The sequence below is a fragment of the Phymastichus coffea genome, unplaced genomic scaffold, assembly GCF_024137745.1.
Source record: "Phymastichus coffea isolate CEN01 unplaced genomic scaffold, Cenicafe_Pcof_1.1 PCOF00027, whole genome shotgun sequence".
NCBI classification, from domain to species: domain Eukaryota; kingdom Metazoa; phylum Arthropoda; class Insecta; order Hymenoptera; family Eulophidae; genus Phymastichus; species Phymastichus coffea.
In genome coordinates, this window is record NW_026706838.1 from 619,891 (window position 1) to 626,417 (window position 6,527).

Consider the following 6,527-nt stretch of genomic DNA (forward strand, 5'->3'; position numbering starts at 1 on the left):
GTTCGTAATTAAAAAAAACCTATTTACTCCGAGGATTATTATTACACTAACCGATCGGTTTAATTAAAGATTTCTTAAAAAGTATTTGTAGTTATCACCTTCAGTTATTTTAAGTTTAGTAGTATTATGTAAATATAAAGGGTGATGGTTACAACCCTAACTTGCATTCCTTGAAACTAAACAATTATTCATCGTTAACCAGTAGTTAGATGTTAATAAAATGTAATATATCATAGCATTGGAAAATAGTATTAAATAAGCATACATATTTCTTCCACTATAATTGAGAGAATAGTAATGTGTACTTTCTTTATAAATTGAAAAGGATGAAGCATGTTTTATAATCCTAATTTCATACTGTTTTCCTTTCCACGGTGGTCCTGAACCAACTTTAAATAGCATGGAAAAGCACCACGAAAAAAATCATGGGGTTCGATTCAGAAACACAAAATGTAAGCTCATTTAAATTTTTACAGAATTTCTGAGGGCCGTTTTTGAAAAAACTCATTTTTGAAAAAAGAAATATAAAAAAGTGAAAAAAAATCACGTTTATGTCAATTTTTTTCACGAAAAAAATATTTGCAACGTCTAAATATATTTTTCGAAGCTTAAGTAAAAGTAGTTTTTCTAATTGGTATTCAAATAAAAAATTATTTTTACAAAAAATTCTCTATTAGCATAAATGATGTACATCTTTTCATTATAGTGCGTATCAATATATCAGTCTTTGTCGAAATGTTGAAACAGAGCGTCGCACTCGATTGTCAGGTGTGTTGTGGAAGTTATTTCTCTGTTTTGATCGCGTCAATGCATGAGAAGTATTGTAGTCTTTCGCGAATATGCATAAAATAAAAAGTCGCGCTCTAACCCACGAAGAAAATCGATCGAAAATATGTTTGTTGTGTTTACAAAAGAAAAATGATTTGAGGGATATTGCTGGTGCATTACTGTTAAAGATTGAAAAAGTTTGCAGTTATGATGTTAATGATGTTAATTTACCCAGTGCTATTTGTAGTTCATGTAAAATTAAAGTATATCGTGCTGCGAAGAAAAAAGAAAATGGTGATAGTACAATTAAAATCACTTTGCCAGATTATTCTGGTTTCAAAAAAGTTATTCGTAATACGAGGAATGTTGATGGTAATATTTGTCAGTGCGGCTTGTGTATGATTGGAAGATCAAATCGTGCTACATCTAATAAAAATGACACTGCAAACCAAGAGAAAAGAAAATGTGCCAAGTGTCAACGGAATTACACTTATGGACGAAAACATATTTGTCGAAAAGTTATGAACTATAAAAAAATAGAACGTGTCACACAAGATTTGACCTTGAAAGAAAAGGAACATTTGGCTTGTAAATTGATTAAAAACATAACAGAAGAAACAAATACATCGTTTGATAAAGGTAAACTAGTAGCATTATCCCAAACTCACGGAAAGAGAATGCGAATAGAAGTTAATAAATCTGAGCCAAAAGGTAAAAAACTTTGTCGACAAATTTCGGCTGAAGACTTTAACAAAATTTCAATAGATCTCAATTTATCATCAAACAAAGCTAAACGTTGTGCTAGAGCTATTCGAGTTGCAACGAATGATAGAAAATTTTTCGAATCCAATCTGAATACTAAATTACAGAAACTAAATCACACACTCGATTCTTTTTTTGAAGTCAAAAACTGTGATATAACAGATATAGCGAATGGAAAAAGAACTATTTCCTCCCAAACCCTCGTATTTTGTAACAATGTTGAAAAATTAGTAAGCACAATTGTAGAAAAAAGAAATATTAATAATAAACACTTGAAATTCGGAATAGACGGAGGTAGGGGTTTCTTAAAAGTCTCTCTTTCAATACAAAACGACGATTGTAGCAGACGGTTAGGTAGAGTTAAGCGCGAATATTTGAAATACATCTGACCGATAGATGTCGGACGCGCCGGGAAAACTTTTGAGCAATCCCAATATTTTCCACAGCAGATATCGACAGGTCTCGGGGTAATAATTGAGAAATTATATTGATATCTCAAAAAATTAAGCATAAGCTGTTTGATTCGACGTGGCAAGCGTCTGCTTGTTATTTTATAACAACGTGTTAGATGCGTCATGCCTCTTCAATGTTCGCTCGTCTGGCGGTGTGGCGATTAGCCAGGGCCGCACGCAACAGCTTGTATGAAATGAGCGCCGCATTTTATGCAAGGCTGTCTCAGCCTCTATCAGTTTCGGCTGCGATTCGGGAATAGCAAAAGGTTATCTCGAGATCGCTCAGCGACCCACGAACGAGACAGAAGTTAAGGTAAAAAATAAAAATTAAAAGGCGCTTGCAGCGAAGAAACGATCAGTCAGAAGTAGTGTACTTTAGCCTGCGTACCGAGTTTGTTTTTTTTGTTTTTCATATATTTTAGCCTGCGTGCTAAGTTTGTTTTCCGGCTTTCATGTGTTTCAGGCTGCGTCCTGAATTTGGCTTTTCTTGCCTTTGGCCTGCGTGCCGAATTTGTTTTCTTGTAGATTTAAGTTCAGTCTGCGCGCAAGAACGGTGCGAAGCAGATGTAGTGCGAAGTGCGTGCGTACAAATTTATAAAATAAAATTTATAAAAAAACCTGTTTTTGCTTTCATTATTACTTGCTTCCGTCCCCAACAACGATGACAGTATTATAGAAACAAGAAAAAATACACGGCAAAGTTATAGGGATGGTATTGCTGCAAAGCAGTTTATAGATACAGGTGTGAAAAAAATATTATTGCTTGGCTTGGTCGCACACACACAAGAAAATTATGAAAATGCTTTGATGTTATGGCAACTTTTGAAGATTAAAAATATTGAAAGTACAATAACGACGGACTTGAAATTAGCAAATGTTCTAACAGGTATAATGGCACACTCAAGCATGCATCCTTGTACGTGGTGCACTGCATCGAAAAATAATCTCAATGAATGTGGAGTTTATAGAACTATTCAAAATTGTGAAAATAGTGCCTGTTCCTGGAAGAAAAAGGGAAGTATTAAAACAAATGCTAAAAATTATAATAACTGTACAGATAACCCAGTGTTTTCATCACAAGACAACAATAAGAAAATCATTGACATAATACCACCACCAGAATTACACCTTTTAATTGGCGTTGTAAATACTGTATATAAAGATATGCTCTCTTGTTGCGAAAAAGACAGCTTACAGTGGGCTCACGATTGTAATGTAACTCGTGAATTCGTGCACGGTAGTCCAGCATTTGCCGGAAATTCTTGTAAGAAACTTTTGAATAGTGTTGATTTATTACGAGCGAAATGTTGTATCAATTGCTTGAAATACGTTCAGTGCTTACAAAATTTCCGAATCGTGGTTGACTCTTGTTTTTCTTCTGTGCTTAAACCTGATTTTCGGTCTTGTATCGCTAAGTTTAGAAGTAGTTATATTGCTTTGGATATTTCAATCACGCCGAAAGTTCATGCAGTTTTTTTTCATGTACCTGATTTTTGTGCCAAAGTTGGAAGAGGTCTTGGTTTCTACAGCGAACAAGCTTTGGAGTCATTGCATTCCGATTTTCAAAGTATTTGGGCGAAATATAAAGTTCATGAGTCTCATCCAAACTATGCCGAAAAATTGTTAAGAGCCGTTCAAGAATACAATTCGAGGCACATACGAGGTGTGATCAAAAAGTAAGGTGAATTTTGAAATTTAGCGGGCTACGTCCGTTCGATCTTCGACTTTTTTATTTGGTTATGTCGGTACACTCGTCTAGAACATACGTTCCAAATTTCAGCTTTGTAGTATGTTTGGTTTGTTTGTGAGAGGCATCAAGGTTAGAAGTGTTTTGCGTGCTCCACGATTTGCTGCTGTCTAAAAACATGGATCAAAGAGTTTGCATTAAATTTTGTGTGAAAAATGGAATCAAATGTTCCAAAACACTTGAAATGCTGAAAGTGGCATACGGTGAGTCTACTTTAAGCCAAAAAAATGTTTACAAGTGGTATAAACTCTTCCAAGAAGGCCGAGAAGACACCGACGACGAACCTCGTTCTGGACGCCCCAGCACATCAACAACTGATGAGAATGTTGAAGAAGTGAAGAAAATAGTGTTGGGAAATCGTCGAATTACCATTAGAGAAATTGCTGATGATATTGGCATCTCATTTGGTTCGTGCCAATCAATTTTGACGAGTGTTTTAGACATGAGACGTGTATCAGCGAAGTTTGTTCCGAAATTGCTCAATTTCGACCAAAAGAAACGTCGCATGAGCATCGCCCAAGAGCTACTGAATGACGTCAACGATGATCCAGATTTACTCAACAGGGTTATAACAGGTGACGAAACATGGGTATACGGTTATGACGTCGAGACTAAGACTCAATCGTCCCAGTGGAGGCATTCTGGATCACCAAGACCAAAAAAAGCACGCCAAGTTCGATCAAATGTAAAGGTTTTGCTTACAGTTTTTTTTGACTGCAGGGGCGTGGTGCATCATGAGTTCTTGCCACAGGGTAGAACAGTAAATAAGGAATATTACCTGCAAGTTATGCGCAATTTGCGCGAAGCTATCCGCCAGAAACGTCCGAATTTGTGGAAAAATAAAAATTGGCTTTTGCACCATGATAACGCCCCTGCTCACACATCGTTGCTTGTGCGCGAATTTTTGGCTAAAACCGACACAGTAACGATGCCACAGGCACCGTATTCCCCAGATCTGGCCCCCTGTGACTTCTTCTTGTTCTCAAAACTGAAGAGGTCCATGAAAGGACGGCGTTTTGCCACGATTGAGGAGATAAAGACGGCATCGAAGGATGAACTAAACAAGATCACAAAAAATGATTTTTTGAAATACTTTGAGGATTGAAAAAAGCGTTGGCACAAGTGCATTATATCCGAGGGGGATTACTTTGAAGGAGATAAAATAAAAATTGATGAATAAATACATATTTTTCGAGAAAAATAAAAATTCACCTTACTTTTTGATCACACCTCGTATAAGTGATCGATCAATTAGAAATCTATTCTCGAAAACTATAAACTGTGTTATATATGTGCCTTATATAATTGTTATGCGTTACTATATGAAGTTATTTTATTTATTATGTGTTTTATGAAGAATATATTTATTACAAAAACTCAATTGTCATTTTTATTTCTATTTTCCAACGTATCATTTATGCTAATAGAGAATTTTTTGTAAAAATAATTTTTTATTTGAATACCAATTAGAAAAACTACTTTTACTTAAGCTTCGAAAAATATATTTAGACGTTGCAAATATTTTTTTCGTGAAAAAAATTGACATAAACGTGATTTTTTTTCACTTTTTTATATTTCTTTTTTCAAAAATGAGTTTTTTCAAAAACGGCCCTCAGAAATTCTGTAAAAATTTAAATGAGCTTACATTTTGTGTTTCTGAATCGAACCCCATGATTTTTTTCGTGGTGCTTTTCCATGCTATTTAAAGTTGGTTCAGGACCACCGTGTTTCGTCATATAAAGAGGTCTTCATCTTTGTCATTTTTACTTTAAAATATTATAACTATACTGATTACGCTATCCTGTAGTCGATCTGTTTGAGTCAAATAAAATGGTTGAAAAAATAATAATCTAATTATTTTAAACGTTTTAATATACACTGTCCTCGCCAGTTGTACTAAACAAAAGGAGAAAAATAATTATAATATACAACAAACGTTTGAGATGAGAAACATCAAAATTTTGATGAGGTTAATATACCTTTTTTCAATTTATGCTAGCTACTATTATCCATTGTGGATACTCACTATCTTTATAAATACTACTTTAATAATCTATTGGTTCAATAAGTGCTCTTACTGGTATGAAACTACCCGTCCCGTAATATATGTCTTATATACCTGTTATCGGCAAATTTTTTACATTTATTTAAACCTTAAAATCACACCAGCTTTTATATAAATATACAGGTAACCTTTGTGTGTGTGTGTGTGTGTGTGTGTGTGTGTGTGTGTGTGTGTGTGTGTGTGTGTGTTAGGTAGTATAAGACATGTTTTACAGAATGGGTAGTTTTATACTAGTGAAGTAAGAACGCTAGTTAAACGAGCAGCATAATGACTGCATAATGTTGAAGTGGTAGTATTTGTAAACCTAACGTGTATGGTTACTAGTAATACTAACTGAAAAAAGAAATTAATTAATCTCACCAACATTTGAATGTTTCTCTTCTCAAACGTTTGTCGTATTATATTATAAATATTTTTTTGCTATTCTTCAGTAAAGCTGATAAAGACAGCGTAACTATCGAAACATTCAAAATAAATTAACTATTTTTTGTTTTTCATGATTACGTTTGACTCGGGAAGATCATAAACAGAACAGCTTAAAAATGTGGACAAACCTAATAATAAAGTACTATTCATACTATTAATTCATTGACTTACATAAACTGCTTTCGATTTATTTTGGATAATGTTTTCCGTAATAAATTAATTAAATTTATACATTTTTTATTTTTAGTATTCTAGTATAAAAAATGTTGGTGGAACAAGTCCAAAAGCACATTTAGACGCTACGATC